This window comes from Monodelphis domestica, chromosome 8 (genome assembly GCF_027887165.1).
Source record: "Monodelphis domestica isolate mMonDom1 chromosome 8, mMonDom1.pri, whole genome shotgun sequence".
Taxonomy (NCBI): domain Eukaryota; kingdom Metazoa; phylum Chordata; class Mammalia; order Didelphimorphia; family Didelphidae; genus Monodelphis; species Monodelphis domestica.
In genome coordinates this window covers 44,794,554-44,816,655 of record NC_077234.1, presented here as the reverse complement: position 1 = coordinate 44,816,655, position 22,102 = coordinate 44,794,554, and the positions used below count along the sequence as shown (strand labels likewise).

At 37.4% G+C, this 22,102-nt stretch overlaps 1 long non-coding RNA gene across 3 annotated transcripts in view; it reads left to right on the top strand.

Annotated features, from left to right (window-relative positions):
• LOC103095705 (uncharacterized) overlaps positions 1-22,102 on the top strand; it is a 94,510-nt gene that overhangs the window by 20,313 nt on the left and 52,095 nt on the right. For all 3 annotated transcript variants that reach the window (XR_001624383.2, XR_001624384.2, XR_471887.2), the window contains exon 2: positions 6,065-6,256. This is a non-coding gene — a long non-coding RNA (uncharacterized LOC103095705). The remainder of the gene's footprint in view (positions 1-6,064; positions 6,257-22,102) is intronic.

The window sequence follows — 22,102 nt, the reverse complement described above, 5'->3', positions numbered from 1 at the left end:
TTAAGGAGACAGTAATGATAGTAGGAGAGGCAAGAAATTGGCATGTCTTAGTTTAAGTCTCAACTGTGCCACTGATTACTTGTGTGACCTTGAGCAAGTGACTTCTCTTCTCTGATTCTTCATTTCCTCATCTGTCACATATGAGATTGGATTAGATGTCTTGTGAAGTCCCTTCCAGCTTTCAGTCTAAGATCTCCCTGGGAGCCCTATTATCTCCCCAAGTAGCATATTCCCCTTTTGGATGGCTATTCTTGTTAGGAAGTTTTCCAGACATTAAGTCTAAATCTGCCTTTGCCTCATCTTCCTATTGCTGTTAGCTGTATCCTCTGGGACCAAGACATCCATTGTCGGGCAGCCTGTGTGAGCTCGAGTAGCATGGGAAGGAATTGCGCTCACTCTCCTTGGAAATCATCTGTCGTCTCCTTTGTCTCCAAAACCGTGCCCAAAAGGAAGACCAGACGTGAGAAGAGGCTGGATTAGGTGCTACCCAGGGTAGTAGTTTCCTTGTTCTGATGCAACCCAGACACAAGTGGACACACTCAAGTATGTGGGAAACTCAACTTTCCCTCCAACTTAGTGACCTTCCGCGAAGTGGTCTCAGAAGCTCAGGTTATAAACAACTTCCTAGTTGTCTTGGAGAATCACCCTTCACCTGAGTTCAGATTTATGGAGTCTCATCCTTGTATCTGACTGACTGCTCTCTGACGAGTGTTGAATCCAAGTAAAATAGAGAGGAGGACTCGGGAAGCAAAGCCATTCTTAGCCACAAGAGAACTCCATTATTCATTTTGCTACAATAGATTCAAGGAAACAATGTGGAGCTTTCATTCCTCTTTGCACTAACAGTTCACATTGTATCCACAGTCTTCACAAATGGCTTCCACTGTACAGGATGTGACATGGCACCACAATGCATGTTAAATAGAAAGAGAGAATGCTGGAGCTGGAGAGAATGTTAGAATTCCCCTGGTCCCACCCCCTCATTTTCCAGAAGAGGAAGCGAAGACCCATAGAAGCCCAAGAGATTCAGTTAAAGTTACGCAGGGGCAGAGCCAGGACCGGAGCTCAAATTGCCTTTTTTTCCCCTTCTTGAAAATCCTTTTTGCCTTGTTGCTTTACTGATCAGCTAAATTAGATGTCAATGATATGTCCAGTTCTATAAAACCAGTAGTTCTCCAGAAAAGCATTAACAAGACCACGAAACCCTACAGATCTCACTTCCTGAGAGCAAGGAGGACTTGCCTTATCTTGCATAGAGTGTTTGATGTTTGTGTTTTTGCCAAGACAAAATAACTCTTATCTATACTCAAAGTATGAGTAGTCTCTCATCTAATAATAATAGCTTATAATAACTTACATTTACATGGCCCTTACTAAGTGCCAGGCATTGTGCAAAGTATTTTACAATTATTTCATTTCATCCTCACAAAACCCCTAGTGGTAGATGCTATTATTATCCACATTTTACAAATGTAGAAACTGAGGCAAACAGTGGTTGAGTGGCTTGCTTAGCATCACAGAGTTAGGTATCAGAGTTGGATTTGAAATCAGGCCTTCCTGATTCCAGGTCCAGAGTTCTATCCATTGCATCACCTAGGTGTGGAAAAACTACAAGGAAACTAATGGATTTAAAAACATCTCTCAACTTTCCAGGTTATCGAGGAGAATAAAGCAATTTTTAAGAAGTATGCCTTTAGGGGGCAGATGGGTGGTTCATGAGTTGAGAGCCAGGCCTAGAGATGGGAGGTCCTGGGTTCAAATCTGACCTCAGACACTTCCCAGCTGTGTGACCCTGGGCAAGTCACTTGTCCCCCATTACCCAGTCCTTACTGCTCTTCTGCCTTGGAACCAATATATAGCATTGATTCTAAGATGGAAAGTAAGGGATTTAAGAAAAGTATATCTTAAAGAAAAATACCAGAAGAGACTTCTGGGAAGGTAGTGGCATGACAGACTGAATATAAGGCAGATCCTTGATTCAGTCTAACCCGGTGAGCATTTATTAAACATTTACTATGTGCACAATATTGTTCTAGGTGTTGGGGTTGCAAAGGAAAAATAAAAGCTAACCTATGTGCTCAAGATACTTACATTTTAATGGGGTGGGAGCAACACATAGACACATACATATCTATGTATATTTGGGTATATAAATATATACATGCATGCACACAGAAATTTGAGGTGAAGAAGAAAGAACAAAAAGGTTCCCCAAAGGAAATGGATCATGAGCTAAATTTCTAAAGAAACCAGAGATTATATGAAGTGGCAGTAAGGAAGGAAAGTATTCGAGGAAGGGGACACAATCTGTACAAGGGCTTGGGTGTGAGAGCTGAAATTCTGAACATAAGGAAAAACAAGGGAGAAGGGAGGAGAGTTTCATCGGAATCTCAAGTGAAGATGGACAAATTGGGTTAAATAAGTCTGCAAAGATAGGCCAAGCCAGATTCCAAAGGGTTTTAAGTCTAAGCTGAAGTCTTACATTTTTTCCTGGAGGCAAAAGAGAGTCACCATAGGTTGTTGAACTGGGGAATGGCGTGTTTGGGGTTGTGCTTTGGAATGATTATTGTGGCAGTTGGGAGGTGGATGACTCGGATAGGAGAGAAACTAGAGGCTGGGAGTCGAAGGTGACTGTTGTAAAAATTCAAGGGAGAGATGAAGAGGCTTTGAATTAGGGAGAAAAAGGTACATATATGAAAGATGTTGTAGATAAAAATGAGCAACTGCTTTGATAGGGAGCACAAGACAGATATATAGATAGCAAGAGAGAGACAAAGATAGAGTCAGAGCAGAGACAGAGAGAGACACACATGGAGAGAGACAGAGACAGAGAGAAAGCACAAAGAATCAAGGATGACATTAAGGTTGCTAACCTTTGTGACTGAAAAGATAGTGCTGTCCTCAATAGAAATGAGGGAATTTGGAAGGGAGTGAGTTTCATCCCCTTAACACTATTAGAAACTCATCCATTTCTAACATAAATACAATGACTCATAGGGCAGAAAGGAAAGAAATCCTTATAAGAAAATCACACACACACACACACACACACACATGAGAAAATGAGCAAATAAAGAAAACCACCCAAATTCAAGAATAAAATGCATTCCAAAAATATTAGGGGCAAGAGAGTGCCAAGATGAAAGTCCATTGAAAAAGAATTACACTACAATAATTATAACTAGAATCTGAAACAAGAGAACAAACTAAGCTTTAAAAAGCTCATGGATGGGTGGAAGTCTTAATGATATTGAAGCAAACAAGAAGGAAAGAAATAAAACTCTTGTTGAAAAACCCAAAAGGATAAACTGGAGAACATATGAAAAAGGCTCAATAAAACAGTGGACAATGTGAAAAAAATGGAGGTAGAATTCAGAAACTAAATGGGAAAAGGAAAGATCAGTGGAAAATCGGAATACAGTAAAATGGGAAGAATAGGTGAGAAATTTACAATTGACTTCAACAATGACAGTAATCTTGGCACTTATATGATGCTTTAAGGCTTGGAAAGTGCTTTATATTGATTATCTTGTTTGATCATCTCCACAGCTCTCTGAAAGAAGTACTGCAGGTATTTCTAGCTCCATTTTATAGGTGAGGAAACTGAGGCTCAGGAAATAATCTGCCCCATTTTATAGGTGAGGAAACTGAGGCTCAGGAAATAATCTGCCCATGGCCAAATTATGAGGAAATAAATAGACAGATAGATAGATGGATAGAGGGAGGGAGAGATAGATATACACAGATAGATATAAAGATAGATGATACCTATAGAGATATACATACATACATACAGATAGAAAGGAAACTGAATACATAAATATAGACAGCCCTCCAGATGGATAGATAAATTGATAGATACATATAAATAGATGTATAGGTAGTTAGATAATATTCAGATAGATATATGGTAGATAGATGATAGAGACATAGACAAATAATAGAGGTAGACATGTAGGCAGATAAACATAGATAGAGATATGGATATAGCTTATTAATCACTTGTTACATGTGAGGTATTATGTAAAGTTCTACATATATAAACAAGAGAAAAAAAAGATAGTTCCAGACATGACTTATTTGGAAAATATGGTCCAGAAATAGAATCTAATTATTATTGGCTTCCTAGAAAAAAATGCTGAAACAAAAAACCTCTGAATATCATATTTTGTGAAATAATGAAAGAAAATTATTGGTTAATGTTAGATTGAAAAAGCAAAGAATCAATGGAATTGACAACTTGTTACCAGAGATGAATCTCCATTTGAACTCACCCAGAATTATGAGTGATGTCAATATTCAGGCTGAGGATACTTTAAGCAATTCCTTTAACTCCCTTATTTATATGATTGCTACTTCCACTCTACTTTAGTCACCTACAGAGGGAATTGCATCTTAAAACTCAACCTCACCGAAAACTGAACCACTGCATGCTGATTGCAATTACCCATCCTTCTATCTCTCTCGTTGTCTCATCCTTGCGTCTACTCCTTGTCCTTACTGAGACTTCTAGTTGCCCAGTTCATTTCTGAACTACTATACCAGCTGAAGCCTCATTTTTGTCTTTTCATTGACTTGACCCTTTGGCTAACTAGTTTAATAAGGCGCTGTCATCCACTATGGTATAACTTCCTCTCTTATTTTACCCCTGAGCTTCTCAAGCACTCTCATTAATTCCTTGTTTGAATCCATTTGGGAAAGTGATTTGGATCTATGTCCCCAAAGTTACCAAATTGTGCATATCCTTTGACCCAGCAATACTACTGGGTTATGCTCCAAAGAGATCAGCAAAAGGAAAAAAATGTCTGACATATACAGAAATAACGACTAATAAATAACAACTCTTTTTGTAACATCAAAGACTGGAAACTGAAGTAAGATCCAATCAATTAGGGAGTGGCTGAACACATAATGATATCTTAATGTACTGGAATACTATTGTATTGTAAGAAATTATGAAATAGTTTCAGAGAGATCTGGGAAGTTTGTGTAAACTGAGGAATGAAGTGAGCAGAACCAGGCAAACAATTTGTACTATAAAAACATAGTAAAACCTCTTTGAAAGACTTATGAACTCTGATCAATGCATTGATTAATGATTATTTCAGAAGGCCAATGATGAAGAATTCTGTCCAGACAGAGGAATATGCAGAATAATACATTTTGGGACATGACCAATAAAGGAATTACTTTTATTTGGTTTTGTATGCTTGTTACAATGATTTCCTCCTTCCACCTTCTTGTTTTTGTTCTTGTTCTTGTTCTTGTTCTTGTTCTTGTTCTTGTTCTTGTTCTTGTTCTTGTTCTTCTTGTTCTTGTTCTTGTTCTTGTTCTTGCTCTCCTCTTCCTCTTCCTCCTCCAAGGTGGGGAGGAGAGAAAAGAGATGCTTGTTAATTGGAAAAAAGTTTAAAACAATAAAAACTGCTGAAGGAAGTCACAAAATTATGCTTAGTACAAATAATATAGTATACATAAATATTTTCCCTTTTCTATACAGCTTATCCTGATTCTATTCAATGAAGTTGATTTCTCTCTTCTGAAATTTTCCTGGAGCACTCTACCTGTTCTATTCTTTTCCTCCATTCTCCTTACCTTTCATTATACTTATCTATGTCTTCAATTCACTCTCCATCCTCATCAGGAGAATGTAACCTCTCTGTCCCTGAGGAGAGACTCATAATTTTTACCTCTATCTTCAACAACTAGTAAACAATTAAATTTAAACTTGGTGATCCCAAGAAGCTAGAAGACCTAGAATGAGGATACAAAATATTTCAGCAGTCTAGATTGATAGGCCACATCTAACATAATGAAGGTTAGTAATGATTACTGTAAAGCATTATGGCATCCATTGTTACTACTGATGAAATGACTGGAGCATACCTTTAGAACTGAACTAGATTGGATAATTTCAAATATTCATCCATCAGCACCTTGGACAGACTGCAAATGGACAGCAAGTGTGGCCCAGACCTGATCCAGAAAAGGGGAGAATTCCATTCTTTGGTAAATTACAAGTTTTTTTTTTAAGTGACCCATACCTTCTCTCTGATCTTTTTCATAGAAATATTCTTCTGGAGATTTATGGAATACTATCTCTGAAGAAACATCATGATGATCAACCAGGGAGCAATGGAGAGGTGCATGGTGGGAAGAAGCAGTCGGTAACATATCACAAAGAATTACTGAGGAGAAGCAGTGTAAAGGAATGTCATGAAAAATATAGAATAGAAAGAAAACATGAGTAGAATACACAGTGAGTATGAAGGATGACTTATGGAGAGACTATATGTTCGATTGATATTCCTAAGATGTCAGGAGAACTCAAGGAAGAGACACAGCTATAGAAAAGACCCCCTCACCCCACCCAACCCCCTCCTCTTTATGATCTTATGCAAAGCTATGGAAAATAGTCACATTATATAGAATAATAGGGATGGGTGGCTATCTGCATCATTGGAGGGTATGTGCACACATATGAAATCACAGATGAGGAAAAATTACCCAATAATTAGAATGATCTGAAAATGAGATGGGCTGCTGTGTGAGATAGCGAGTATTTTGTGCCTGGTGGTGTTCAAGTAGAGCTTGGATTGCCATCTATCAGGTTTTGTAGAGGGCATGCATGAATCAATCAGATGTTGGTCTTGATAACCTCTAAGGAGGAAGTCAGGTGGCACAGTGAATTAAACTCATAGAACTGAAGTCAAGAAGACCTGAATTTAAAATCTATCCTTAGATACTTCCTAGCTGCATAATCCTGGGTAAGTCACTTAACTTCTGTCAGCCTCAGCTGTGAAATAGGGATGATAAAATAACATCTACCTCCCAGGATCACATGAGACAAGATTTATAAAGTGCTTAGCATAGTACCAGACACATAATAGGGGCTTAATAAATACTTGTTCTCTTCCTCTTCCCTTCCACCTAACTCTAAGATTCCCAAAGTCAATGCTTTCTTTCAACCTGTGTTAAATGTGCCAGAGGCTGGGTTCAGATGGCATATGTTTTTCTTAGATGGTGCGTTTCCAGGAAAGGAAAAGAAAAGTTGACCTTTGAATCTTTTTATCCCCAAATTGTTTTCTGGGTGGGTGATACTTTGGAGCAGAGACTAACAACTCTGGGTGACACACCACCACCCCCTAGGTTATTTTTAAGTAAAAGGGAAAAAAGGGTGATTAGGAAAGATTATATATAGGAATTTAATTATTTCCTAACTTCTGAACACTTGCATTGGTGACACTTGGAATAAATGTACTGACAAATGCTCAATTAAAGGAAGAGACTTGTTTATAGCAGTAACATTTCTGGGCAGCAGGGTTATCCATCTGACAGCTTGTGGAGTACATTGTAATTACATACTGTAATTTTAAAAATTCTGATTGCAAAAAAAACCTCTCACCAAGCTATTTGTGAATTCTAATTATTATAAGATCATCCTTTTGTTGAATGCTTATATATTTTAAATGTTTAATTTAATGCAAAATGAATCAATGTAAGGTTTTTTTAAACAAAGAATCTTGTCGATGTGTTATAAAAACAATATAATGGCTTCTATGGGAAGTAGCTCCTATGAAGTCATCTGAAAGCAAGTAGCACCTTGATATTTTCTCATTTTGGTACAACTCAATATAGTTTATAAGTCGGTACAGTTGACCAGACAGTGGCTAACCATTGTGTTGCTTGAGACACCTCAGACCATATTTCAGAAATCCAAGAAAGACGACTTGCCTTTCAAGGGAGTAATTAGACAGGCTGATGCTAATTATCTAGGGGCATTACAAGGATGATTGACTGTCATTTACCCATTATTCCCTGGGTTCTGTCTTTCTAAAAGCAATTGTCCCTCCCTCCCTCCCTCCCTTCCCCCCCTCTCTCTCTTTCTCTCTCTCTCTCTCTCTCTCTCTCTCTCTCTCTCGTTCACCAGTTAATTTGCAAAGATGATGTTTAAAACAAATAGTGAAGGAAAAGCTCTCAGAGTAAGCTATTTCTACAGAACTGTGATACTGCAGAGAACTTTATAAATATCTCATGCAACTTGGGACCTCTCAGACAATGTTGTTCCTTTGGGTTTTAATGAGGACACAGATGAATATCATTCCTAACTTGTGGTGGCATGATTCCATGACTCTGTCCTTACTGGTGGGAAATCTTGCCTCAGATGATTATATAGAGAAAGTATTATTTTTTTCTAAAGCAAACCTATTTTTGTTTTTCCTAAAACTAATAGTTCATAACGAATGTGGTTCTAGAGAACCACTCCCTTGGAGAAGAGAGGGCTTCAGAGAAATTGGTCAGAAAGAGGCCAAGAATGAGTTAAAACTGAGAATATGTGCTAGGGAAGGTGTGAATATTTGTTGGGCCAGAGCTGTCCATCATGTTAACTCTGCTTATTAGCTGAAACCTGGATCAAATCTTAGACCACCATCAAGAGTGTGATCAAATAGGAAGGGGAGGCTTTGAACAATAAAAACAAACTAGTTTGAGCCTCTTGCAGATAGTGTCCTGAGGACTAGGTTGGACAATGACAGTAGGCCAAACTTTAGAGGCATCTAAATGGTGCATTGGATGGAATGTCTAGATTTGGGGTTCAGGTAGATGAATTCAAATCTTGTATCAAACATTTTCTGGATGTATGATCCTAGGCAAGTCACTTAACCTCTAGCTACCAGTAAGAGAGCCCACTTTGAGCTCAAATGACCTGAATTCAAATTCTAACCTTGATGCTTACTATGTTTGCCATTCTGGGCAAACCACTTTACCTGAATGGGCCTCAGTTTCCTCATCTGTAAAATGAGAAGGTTGGGCAAGATGGCCCTTGAAATCCTACCTCTACATCTGTGCTCCTGGAACCTGTTTACAATAAGAGTGACCAGTTTGGCAAGAGGAGACCATGGTCTGAAAACTGAAATATGGCGGCAGGATGGTGTGTGTGCCTAGCTGTGAGTAGAGAAACCCATGGGGAGGGAGAAGTAGATATAATGGCTCTTTTCCAAAAGGAGAAAGAATTTTCCTGTGGAAGAAGGGCCAGAATGGTCTTGTTTGACCCAAGAGGGCAAAATTCAAGTGAGTTAGAGAGGCAGATTTTCTCTTAATCGAAGGAAAAATGTCTCTCTTTCCTTTAGAGCTGCCCCTCAGTGGAATGGATGGCAGCTTCATGAGGTACTGAAGTTTCCTGCTAAAAGAGGTCTTCAGGCAAAGAATGAATAACTACTTGCTGGGGGTGTTGCAAAGGCGATTAATGATCCAGGTAGGGCCTGGACTAAATGACCTCAGGTCCCTGCCAGCTTTAAGATCCTAAGCCAGCATGACAGGAAGAAGTAAGATGTGTGTGGGCTGAAGCAGTCAGAAGATAAACCACTCCTGCCCATTTAGGGCTTTTTTCCCCAACCGGAGCTTTCATCGGACCCCACATGTTACAGGATGTCTTACTTCTGAAAGTATTGATTGAAGTATTAGTTGTTCTCTGTTGTGTGATGAAAGCGCCGATTTCAGCTCAGACCAAGCCCAGACTGTTGGATCAGAGTGGTTATGGAATTGGAAATGGAGGATTTTTTTGTTCCAGATCAGTCTGGTCACCCTGAGTAGACAGCCTTAGGATACCAGTAATGTGGCTCCCCTTTGAGTTATTCTAGCAGAAAGACCTCAAACTGTGTAGCCAAACCCAGAGAAAAGCAAGAACCACTAAGGAGAGTGGAGCAGGCTTGAAGGCGAGATTTAAAATCATCGAATAAACATCGGAAATATCAAACTGCTCCAAGTTCAGATATTCAGCCTGACTTCTTATATCTGAAAACAAGATGTGAAAGAAATCAAGTGAGATCAAGGCCTCCTTGTGAAATGGCTGTTTCTACAAGGCTTTAGATGGACCAAATAAAAACCGAGGACAGCAGCCTTTCTCTTAATAATTGGCACTTCTGCTCCAACTTCCTGCCAAAAACAGGAAATGGCTAAGTGTTATGGGTTTTTAAGCCCCTCCATCTGGTTATTTTTGGCCCCTGCATTACAATATTTTTCTCCAGTATTTAAAACCTGCAAGCATCAGTGATTCTTCAGTGGGCATACTCCTTTCATAGATGCAGGTCACAAGATCATAGATTTATGCTTAGAACACATGTGAGAAGTCATCAAATCCACCCTCCTCATTTTACAGATGAAGAAACAAATTCAGAAACATTAAATGAGTTGCCTAACACTATCAGTGCCTACACTGATATCAGAGATAGGATTAGAACCTGGATCTTCCTTCCTCCATACTTCAACATTATCTACTAACCCATTTGGTCTCAATCAGTCTTTTCTCTTAATTGGTATTTGGGAAATAAAATATGACTGAAAAATTCACCATCCTGAAGCCAATCTGGGAATGAGATGCTCCAGATTGAGCTGAAGTGATCTTCAGATGAGAGACAGACAGACCAATGGGTCTAACTTCAAAGTCTTCAGGGCTTATAAGGCTTGCCAGACTCTTCTGGAACAACCTTCAAGAAACAAGGATCACCTCTGAGCTTCAATGTATTATCAGAAAAGGACTTCAATAGAGATAATATAGGGAGATAGTTTTTCACTGACAATACAGGAAAAATAGGGGAATTTGCTAGGATCCAAATGTGCCATTAAGAGTTGTTTCTTTGGAAATGCTAGAATGTATAACTGAGGCAGCATTCTGTGCTATACATCCCCTGTTGTGGGCATAACTTGGTGTAAAGCCCATTTAATATTTTTGATAACACAATTGAGAGGAACTACTCCCATAACTCAGTAGTCCTTGGTGCTAGTCATTTCCCAGGAAGGATCCCAATATTTCAGGGTCTGAATATTCCTGGTGGCTGCTAAGTATTTTAATCATAGGGTACCCCAAGGGTTTCTATTTACAATAATCACACTATTTTATAGCATTTGATCTTGACTTTTTTTTAGAAGCATTTACCCATCAGAGAACTATGTTTTCATAGATAGCCCGAGGGGAAAGTACTAGAGTAGGGTTTCTCAAACATTCCCCCCCCCCCGCCCCACCCAACCCATGGCACAATATTCTTTGCTTTGAAGAATAACAACACAATGTTTAAATAAGCAACAAAAGGTTTCATGGACAGTCATGCCACTAGATGCATTTCCAAAGCTTAGAATCCCTCTGCCTGCCTTTATGTACCCCACCTCCTCATCTTCTGTTTTCTTTACTCCCTCAGGAGTTACAGTGGAGAAGGCAATTTGAGCCACTGCACATTGTAGGGCCATTGCGATCTTTCTGACACCATTTGGGAAAGCACGTGGAAAACTGAGGTTGGAGAATGAAGAAGTGTTGGAATATGAGGATGAAGAATGTGAGATAAGAGTCAGGGCAATAGGATAACGTTCGCTAATATCTAATAAGAATATTCTACTGATATTTATCACTTTGGGGCAATAGCCACTCAGAATCATAGCTCAAAAGCCCCTGCTCACACTTACTTCTTACTCTTCAGGCAGAAAACACATTTATTTAATTAGTTTGTTTTTTTATTTATTTATCTATTCATTCTTTTATTTGTTTGTTTATTTCCTTATTAGATCTGAAAATTTTTATTTAATTAATTAATTTAGAATATTTTTCCATGGTTGCAAGATTCATGTTCTTTCCCTCCTTCCCTCCCACCCCCCTCCCTTAGGCAATGAGCAATTTCACTGGGTTTTACATGTGTCATTGATCAAGACCCATTTCCATATTATTAACATTTGCACTAAGGTGATCTTTAGGGTCTACATCCCCAATCATATCCCCATTGATCCATGTGATCAAGCTGTTGTTTTTCTTCTGTGAGAAAACAAAATTATTTTGAATTAAAGATTTTTTAAATTTTATTTTATTATTGTTTTTTCTTTTTCTTTTTTTTTATTTAATCAATTTAGAACACTATTCCTTGGTTACATGAATCATATTCTATCCCTCCCTCCCCTCCCCCCACCCTCCCCATAGCCGATGTACAGTTCCACTGGGTATTACATATGTCCTTGGTCAGAACCTATTTCCATGTTGTTGGTATTTGCACTAGGATGTTCATTTAGAGTCTACATCCCCAACCATATCCCCCTCGACCCATGTAATCAAGCAGTTGTTTTTCTTCTGTTTCTATTCCCTCGGTTCTTCCTCTGGATGTGGATAGTGCTCTTTTTCATAAGTCCCTCCGAATTGTCCTGGATCATCGCATTGCTGCTAGTAGAGAAGTCCATTACATTATTTTGTACCGCAGTGTATCAGTCTCTGTGTATAATGTTCTCCCAATTCTGCTCCTTTCACTCTGCATCAATTCCTGGAGGTTGTTCCAGTTCTCATGGAATTCCTCCAGTTTATTATTTCTTTGAGCACAATAGTATTCCATCACCAACATATACCACAATTTGTTCAGCCATTCCCCAATTGATGGGAATCCCCTCATTTTCCAATTTTTGGCCACCACAAAGAGTGCAGCTATGAATATTCTTGTACAAGGCTTTTTCCTTATTATGTCTTTGGGGTACAAACCCAAGAGTGCTATAGCTGGATCAAAGGGGCAGACAGTCTTTTAGTGCCCTTTGGGCATAGTTCCAAATTGCCCTCCAAAATGGTTGGATCAATTCACAACTTCACCAGCAATGCATTAATGTCCCAACTTTGCCACATCCCTTCCAGCATTCATTACTTTCCATTGCTATCATGTTAGCCAATCTACTAGGTGTGAGGTGATACCTCAGAGTAGTTTTGATTTCCATCTCTCTGATTATAAAGAGATTTAGAACACTTTTTCATGTGCTTATTAATCATTTTGATTTCTTTGACTGAAAATTGACTATTCATGTCCCTTGCCCATTTATCAATTGGAGAATGGCTTGATTTTTTGGTATAATTGATTTAGCTCTTTATAAATTTGTGTAATTAAACCTTTGTCAGAGGTTTTTGTTATGAAGATTGTTTCCCAATTTTTTACTTCCCTTCTAATTTTGGTTGCATTGGTTTTGTTTGTACAAAATCTTTTTAATTTGATATAATCAAAATTATTTATTTTATATTTTGAGATTTTTTTCTAACTCTTGCTTGGTTTTAAAGTCTTTCCTCTCCCAAAGATCTGACATGTATACTATTCTGTGATCACCTAATTTACTTATAGTTTCCTTCTTTATGTTCAAGTCATTCACACATTCTGAGTTTATCTTGGTGTAGGGTGTAAGATGTTGATCCAAACCTAATCTCTCCCATACTGTCTTTCAATTTTCCTAGCAGTTTTTATCAAATAGTGGATTTTTGTCCCCAAAGCTGGGATACTTTGGGCTTATCATAGGCTGCCTTGCTGAGGCTAATTACCCCAAGTCTATTCCACTGATTCTCCTTTCTGTCTCTTAGCCAGTATCATATAGTTTTGATGACCACTTCTTTATAGTATCGTTTGAGATCTGGTACTGCAAGGCCACATTCCTTCACATTTTTTTTCACTATTTTACCTGCATATCCTTGATCTTTTCTTCTTCCAAATGAACTTTCTTATGTTTTTTTCTAATTCAGTAAAAATGTTTTTTTGGTAGTTTGATGGGTATGGCACTAAATAAGTAAATAATTTTGGGTAGGATGGTCATTTTTATTATGTTATCTTGTCCTATCCATGAGCAGTTAATGTTTTTCCAAATGTTTAGATCTAGTTTTAATTGTGTGGAGAATGTTTTGAAGTTGTGTTCATATAGTTCCTGTGTTTGTCTCAGCAGATAGATTCCAAAGTATTTTATATTGTCTAGGGTGATTTTAAATGGAATTTCTCTTTCTAATTTTTGCTGCTGAGATGTGTTGGAGATATATAGAAATGCTGATGACTTATGTGGGTATCCTGCAACTTTGCTAAAGTTGTTGATCATTTCCACTAGCTTTTTAGTTGATTCTCTAGAATTCTTTAAGTAGACCACCATATCATCCCGCAAAGAGTGATAGCTTGATCTCCTCCTTGCCTATTTTGATGCCTTCAATTTTTTTTCTTCTCTAATTGATACTGCTAGTGTTTCTAGTACAATGCTAAATAATAGTGGTGATAATGGGCATCCTTGTTTCACTCCTGACCTTATTGGGAAAGCATCTGCTTATCCCCATTGCAGATGATGTTTGCTGATGGTTTTAGATAAATACTGTTTATTATTTTTAGGAAAGGACCTTCTATTCCTATACTTTCTAGTGTTTTCTATAGGAATGAGAGTTGTATATTGTCAAAGGCTTTTTATGCATCTATTGAGATAATCGTGTGATTTTTGTTGGTTTGCTTGTTGATATGATCAATTATCTGGATGGTTTTCCTAATATTGACCCATCCTTGCATTCCTGGAATAAATCCCACCTGATCATAATAATACTTGTGATGACTTGCTGGAGTCTTTTTTGCTAGTATTTTGTTTAAGATTTTTGCATCTATGTTCAGTATGGAGATTGGTCTATAGTTTTCTTTCTCTGTTTTTGACCTGCCTGGCTTTGTAATCAGTACCATATTTGTGTCATAAAAGGAATTTGGTAGAACTCCCTCTTTGCTTATTATGTCAAATAGTTTGTATAATATTGGGATTAGTTGTTCTTTGAATGTTTGATAGAATTCACTTGTGAATCCATCAGACCCTGGGGATTTTTTCTTAGGAACTTCTTTGATGGCTTGTTCAATTTCTTTTTCTGATATGAGATTATTTAAGAATTCTATTTCTTCTTCTGTTAATCTAAGCAATTTATATTTTTGTAAATATTCATCCATATCACCTAGATTGCCATATTTGTTGCCATATAATTGGACAAAGTTGTTTTTAATGATTGCCTTAATTTCATCTTCATTGGAGGTGAGGTCTCCCTTTTCATCTATGATACTGTTAATTTGGTTTTCTTCTTTTCCTTTTTTTAAATTATATTGACCAATATTTGTCTATTTTGTTTGTTTTTCAAAATACCAGCTTCTAGTCTTATTTATTAGTTCAATAGTTCTTTTGCTTTCAATTTTATTAATTTATCCCTTAATTTTTAGGATCTCTAATTTAGTTTTCATCTGGGGATCTTTAATTTGTTCGTTTTCAAGTTTTTTGATTTGCATGTCCAATTCATTGACCTCTGCCATCCCTAATTTGTTAATATATGAACTCAATAATATATATATTTTCCCCTGAGTACTTCTTTGGCTGCATCCCATAGATTTTGAAAGGATGTCTCATCATCATCATTTTCTTCAGTGAAATTATTGTTTCTATGATTTGTTCTCTAACTAACCAATTTTGGAGAATCATGTAAATTAATTTCCAATTAATTTTAGATTTGACTCTCCATGTACTTACTAATCATTATTTTATTTTGTTATGATCTGAAAAGATTACATTTATTATTTCTGCTTTTCTGCATTTGTTTGCCATGTTTTTATGCCCTAGTACATGGTCAATCTTTGTGAATGTACCGTGTGCTGCTGAAAAGATGGTGTATTCCTTTTTGTTTCTATTTATTTTTCTCCATATATCTATTAACTCTAATTTTTCTAAGATTCCATTCACATATCTTACCTATTCCTTATTTATTTTTTTAAATTTGATTTATGTATGTTCAGGTCTCCCACTAGTATAGTTTTACTATCTATTTCTTCCTTCTACTCTACTAGTTTCTCCTTTAGAAATTTGGATGCTATACCATTTGGTGCATACATGTTGATTACTGATATTTCCTCATTGTCTATACTGCCTTTTATCAGGATATATTTACCTTCTCTATCCCTTTTAATCAGATCTATTTTTACTTTGGCTTTGTCAGATATCATGATTGCAACTCCTGCCTTCTTTCTATCAGATGAGACCCAATAGGTTTTGCTCCAACCTTTTATTCTAACCTTGTGAGTGTCTACCTGCCTGAAGTGTGTTTCTTGTAGACAAACTATGGTAGGATTTTGGTTTCTAACCCACTCTCCTGTTTGTTTTCATTTTATGGGTGAGTTCATCCTCAATCACTTTCAAAGTTATGATTGTCACTTGTGCATTCCCCAGCATTTTGATATCCTCTCCTAGTTCTGCCTTTTCTTCTTTTGATGTATCCTTTTAAACCAGTGGTTTGTTTTTAATCAGTCCACCTAATTGCCACCCTTAATATGCTTCCCTTTCTTCCCCCTCCCTTTTTGTTCCCTTATTATTTTTTAGGTCTGTTAAGTTTCCTCTTCCCCTCTCTTTCCCTCCCTTTTTGTACTCCCTACCCCCTACCACCTCTTAGTTTTCCCTTCTCACTTTCCCTGTAGTATGTGACAGAATTTAAGACCCCAATGGATCTAGATGCTCTTCCCTCTCAGAACTGATTTCACTGAGAGTAAGGTTTAAGTATTACCTATTAGCACTCTCTTCCTCTCCTTCTTATAAGAGTATTCTTCCCCTCCCCTTCCCATGCGTATCTTTGTGTGATAAAGATTATCCCATTTATTTTATTTCTTCAAGTATCTCTTGGTGCCATCTTTGATTCTGCCTTCACTTTTTCTTTTTTGCATAGTATCTTGTAGCACTTATTACCTCAATCTCTTTCTATGAATGAGTCTTCTAATTACGATAATAGGAAATATAATTTTTGAGTTAAAAATTATATTTCCCCCATATATTATTATAAAATAATTTGATCTTATTGAAGCCCTTAAAGAAGAAAGTTTGAATAAAAAATATTTCCCCCTTTTCCCCTCTCTTTCTTATTTGCCTTTTCATGTTTCTTTTGATCTTTGTGTTTGGATATCAAACTTTCCACTTAGTTCTGGTCTTTTCTTCACAAATACTTGGAAATCTTCTATTTTGTTGAATGCCCATACTTTCCCCTGTAAGTATATAGTGAGTTTTGATTGATAGGTGATCCTTGATTGAAGACACAATTCTCTTGCCTTTCTGAATATCATATTCTAAGCCTTGCGGCCCTTTAGTGTGGAAGCTGCCAGATCTTGTATAATCCTGATTGGTGTTCCTTGATATCTGAATTGTCTCTTTTTGGCTTCTTGTAAAAATTTCTCCTTAGCTTGGAATCTATTGATTTTGGCAATTACATTCCTGGGAGTTGTCTTTTGAGGATTTAGTGTAGAGGGTGTTCTATGAACTCTTTCAATGTCTATTTTGCCCCCTTGTTCAAGAACATCAGGGCAGTTTTCTTGAACAATTTCTTGTAGAATGATGTCAAGATTTCTGTTTATTTCTGGGTTTTCAGGTAGACCAATGATTCTCAAATTGACTCTCTGTGATCTGTTTTCCTGATCTGTCATTTGTCAGTGAGTTATTTTATGTTTTCTTCTATTTTGTCAATCTTTTGACTTTGCTTTATTAATTCTTGCTGTTTTGCAAGATCATTGGCTTCCAATTACCTAATTCTGGTCTTTAGGGACTGGTTTTCCACTATAATCTTTTGATTTTCCTTTTTGGTTTGATCTATCCTGATTTTTGTGGCTTCCAGTTATTTCTCCAGTTGGGAGTTCTTCTCCTTTAAACTGTTATTTTCTTTTTGAACTATTTCCCACTTTTCTTGCCAGAATTCCATCTTTTTTAAAAGCTTCAATTTAAATTCTTCTAGAGCTTGTGGACAATTTCCATTTTGAGGGGAAGGTTTTGGTACATTTATTTGTATTTCCTCTTCTATTTCCTCTGTAGCCTGGGTTTTTCCTCCATAGAAATTATCCAGAGTCAACCCCTTCTGCTTGTTTTTGTTGGTGTTGGGAAGTTGTTGTTCTTGGGCACTGTTTGCCACCACTGTGGTGGTTTTTCCTTCCCTTTTCAGTCATAAATCTGAGTGAGATGGGCAGGCTCTCAGTGTATGGAGCTAAGGAGAAAGGATTTTGCCTAAGGCCAGCTCTCGAATCTCTGTAGCTTCTGCTTTTTGCTGCCCTTCTCTGTGCTATCTCCCTAGGAGAGCCCATGCTCTCTTCAACCTGATGTGGTTTCAGGTCTAGCTGCTGTCAGGGGTAGATCTTTGGTGGTCTTAGTAAGCTTCCAAGGACCTAGAGGTGCCCCTCACTCATTCAAATGGTGCCCCTCACTCATTCACTGATTCTAATGAGTGCTGGCTCTGACTCTGCTTCCAAAGGTGGGGTGGGAGAAGGTAGATCAGCTCGCATTTTGGTGGTAGCTTTTTCACCCCCTTATAGTGTGGAAATGCCCCAAATCCCACATACCTTCAATTCTGTGCCCTACTATAGAGTCCCTTCATTCATATGAATTTGATTTTTTTGTTCTTTTGAGGTAGTCTATATCGGTAAGTGCTGAGGAGAGGAAGAGTCCTATGTCTAGACTGCCACCATGTTTACCCAGAAGCTGAATTAAAGATTTTTAATTAATTAGTATAATAAGAAAATATCCTTAGACTAGTCTTCTAATAAACCCAGGGTATGCTCTTACACAAAAATAAGCCATGAGTGGAAAGGATAGATCCTTATAGGAAGTTGGGTGGCACAATGGATGGAGTGTGGCAAATTTGAAGTCAGAAAGACTTGAGTTCAAGACTTGACTTCAGACACTTACTGGCTTTGTTACCCTGGTTGTCACTTAACCTATGTCTGCCTCAGTTTCCTCATATATAAAATGGGGATAATAATAGCACCTATCCCCCAGGGTTATGAGTATCAAACGAGATAATATTTGTAAAGTGATTTTCAAACTTTATATAAAATGCTATCCATTATTATGGAAGGACTAATGGATAGGGTACGTTTGGAGAATTTGTGTAGTTGGTGCATATTCCTGAAGGAGAAATTTCAGTACTGCTGAGCAGCTAACACACTTTGGTTAGATCATCCTACTCTCTGTTGGACTTCAGATTCCAGTTTTCTGCTCAGTGAATTAACTTGCTGGTTTCCTCATCACTGCTGAGCACATTGTTCTATCTTTTTGGACATTATTGCAGTCAGTAGTGGAAGATATGGTCTTTAGGTTCTGTCTTGCTCCTGGCTATCTCAGCTTCTATCCTTCAGGATGCAATACTAAAAAGGCCTGACCTGATAAGGCAAGTAGAGGAGATTTGGTTATGGTCAAATGCAAAAACTGATCATGTTCAGTTTGGGGAGAGGCAAGGTGGTGAGTGGAATGATTCAGTCTAACAAACGTCTCAGATTTATATCTACTTTTTCTTTTATCCCTTTGTATTTGAGCTCCATTTGTTCCAAACAGATATCTGACTTAGGGTTAAAATTTTTGAGCTCCATTCAGCCTTGACCCATAATGAATTTATATAAGAGAAAAAATTAAAAGAGGTTATTATTATTTATTATATCATATTAAGTATGATTATTATTCTTTGCACATCTGGATCTTTTTTCCTGAATTCATTCTAAATATCTAAGATAAAAAAAGGAAAAACAAAAACCAACCTGGTGATATTTTGATCAGTGAGAAATCTTGCCACCTATATGTTTTATATATGAGCATACATATAGTTTATATGATAATACATATTATATATATGCAGACATATTATACACATATATTATATATATATAATCCTAATTTTGTGTGAGACTGTGCTAAGTAAGCACTAAGTAGGGACAAATATAAGTAAACAAGGCAATTGTTGCCCTCAAGGAGCTTACATTCTAATGGGAGAAGACAACATATAAAGGGGAGGAGATGGTCAAATGGAGGAGGTCATGTAGAGCTGGAGATGTCAAGATAAGGCAAAAACTCAACTAGAAGAACTGGAGCACTCAGGGGCAGAGTCTAAGTTTCTGATGGAAGGAGAGTAGGGTTTGATGAGGAGACTCTATCCTCCCAGTAAAGAATTCATAGTTCCAATAAATCATCCTGTGGCTCCATCTGCCCATCTGGGACCATATATAATAAGCAACATTAATTGAAAATACAATATACTTATTTCACTTTCATTTATTAATGACCTTCTGACTATACAAACAAATAGGAAAAAACCTTGTCTTTAAAGAGCTTATATTCTATAAAGGGGAATGGAGGGGCATATTGATACAGATAAATTCATACAAAGTACTTACAAAGTAATGACAAGAAGGGAGTTTACTAATAATTGTTAGGATTAAGGAAGGTTCATGTAGGAGCTAGCATTTGGGCCAATTTTAAAGAAATTTTGGGATTCCAAGAGACTTGTTTAAAGAGGGAGAATGTTCCAGGAACTGGAGAAGATACCAAGGACTTAGATGGAATTTATGGGGAGGAGGAAAGTGATGGAGATTCAGCCAGGTAGACTGTGAACAGAAGAGCTCATCCGTCAATTACAGAAGAACCATCAAAGCTAGATAATAGCTCTGAAGATAACAACTAAGATCAGCAAACATCTGGAGCATCAGGCAGAGCAGGATTCAGAGGCCACTCCTTTCTTGTTTTGTGTTCTAGTTATGGAGACACCTAGGCAACAGATGGTACTTCTGTAACCTGGCAGTGGTGAGAATCATCTTGAGCCATCCATAAGTTCAGAATTGGGATTTGGGGCCAATAGCTCTGTTCTCAGAATTGAGAACACTAAGTTGAAAGGCTGCATTAAAATTTTTTTAAAGTGAAATTTTCAATCCTATTTTTATTAAGAAACTACCACAATGACATCTGGGATGTGTGTATCCTCAACACCTGTTTTAGAGTTAAAAGGATGCTATGGCTATGGTTTCATTTTTATATCCATTTCCAAAGTCCTTTCATCCAATAAATTCAACAAATAATTATTACATACCTACAATGTCCAAGGCAGGGACTAGTTATACAAACATGAAATCTGAAGTCCCTCTAGATGTTCATAAGTCATCATAGGGAAGGGAAGGGAGCACAGAACAATATGTATGTGAGCCACATTCAGGAAGAACATTTGAATGCATGAGATCCCAGATCCATTTGAGCTTTGGGAGCAAACATGCAATCTAGACAAAGTTCTCTGTGAAGATTCAAGGAGGGACAAAGTGTTTTTGGCTGGGGACATCAGGGAAGGCTCCTTGGAAGATGTAACACTTGAAGATGCCATGCATTTTGTGTATGAGGGACAATTAGATGAGAGTGAGACCACAGGACAGCTTTCAAGCCAGTCTGTCTGGAATTACACTAACCGAACAATTTAATTTAAGAAGCATTTCATAAGTACCTCCTGTGTGCCAGGCAATGTAGTAGACCAGAGGTTTTTCTTTTTTTCTTTTTTTCCTTTTTTTAACATCACAGACTCCTTGGGCAATCTGGTGAAGCCTATGTCTCAGAATCATGTTTTTAAATGCTTAAAATAAAGCCCATAGGATTAATAATATACTTCTCAAAATGAAAACAAAAAACAAGATCAAAACCTGCGGCTAAGAAACCCTGTATTAGATACTGATGATACAAAGACAGGAATGAAACAGTCCCTGACCTCAAGAACTTGCATTCTACTGAAAAAAAACAAAGGAGAGCACAGAATATACAAGGTCAAAATGGATTGGGTGGCACTACAAGGCAAATGTTAATTATAGTTCTAAGGTTTTAAAAATGTAATTTGGAGATCTAGGTGCTATATAGACTACAGGATAGCAATAGCTTGCATTTACAAAGAGTTTGAAAGTTCACAGATGAAATCATTACATGTTATCATTTGAGTCTTACAATAATCTGGTGAAATTAGTACCATTTTGTTGTTGTTGGATTGTTTCAGTCTTGTCTGACTCTTCATGGCCCCATTTGGGTTTGTTTGGATTTTTTTGGCAAAGATACTGGAATGGTTGGCCATTTCCTTCTCCAGTTTATTTTACAGAAGAATAAACTGAGGCCAACATGGTTAAGTGACTTGCCCAGGGTCACACAATTAGAAAGTATCTGAGGTTCATATATGTGGACTTTCTAACTCCAGGTCCTGCACTCTATTCACTGCATCATCTAGCTGCACTTTATTTTACTAATGAGGAAATTGAGGCTCTAGAAATTATGGTTTATCCAGGGTCATAATCAGCTTTTTTCATGTCTGGGATGAATTCAAGAGGTTTTCCTAATTCCTATTTCTATTCTCTAATCATTATACCATTCTGCTTTTCATAGATTTATAGGACATCAGAGCTAGAAGGGACCTTACAAGATCTAGTCCAACCCCTCCCATTCTACAGATGAAACTACTGAAGCCTGGGGAAGTAAAAGAACTTGTCTAACATCATAACAGCTAGAAAGTAGTCAAGCC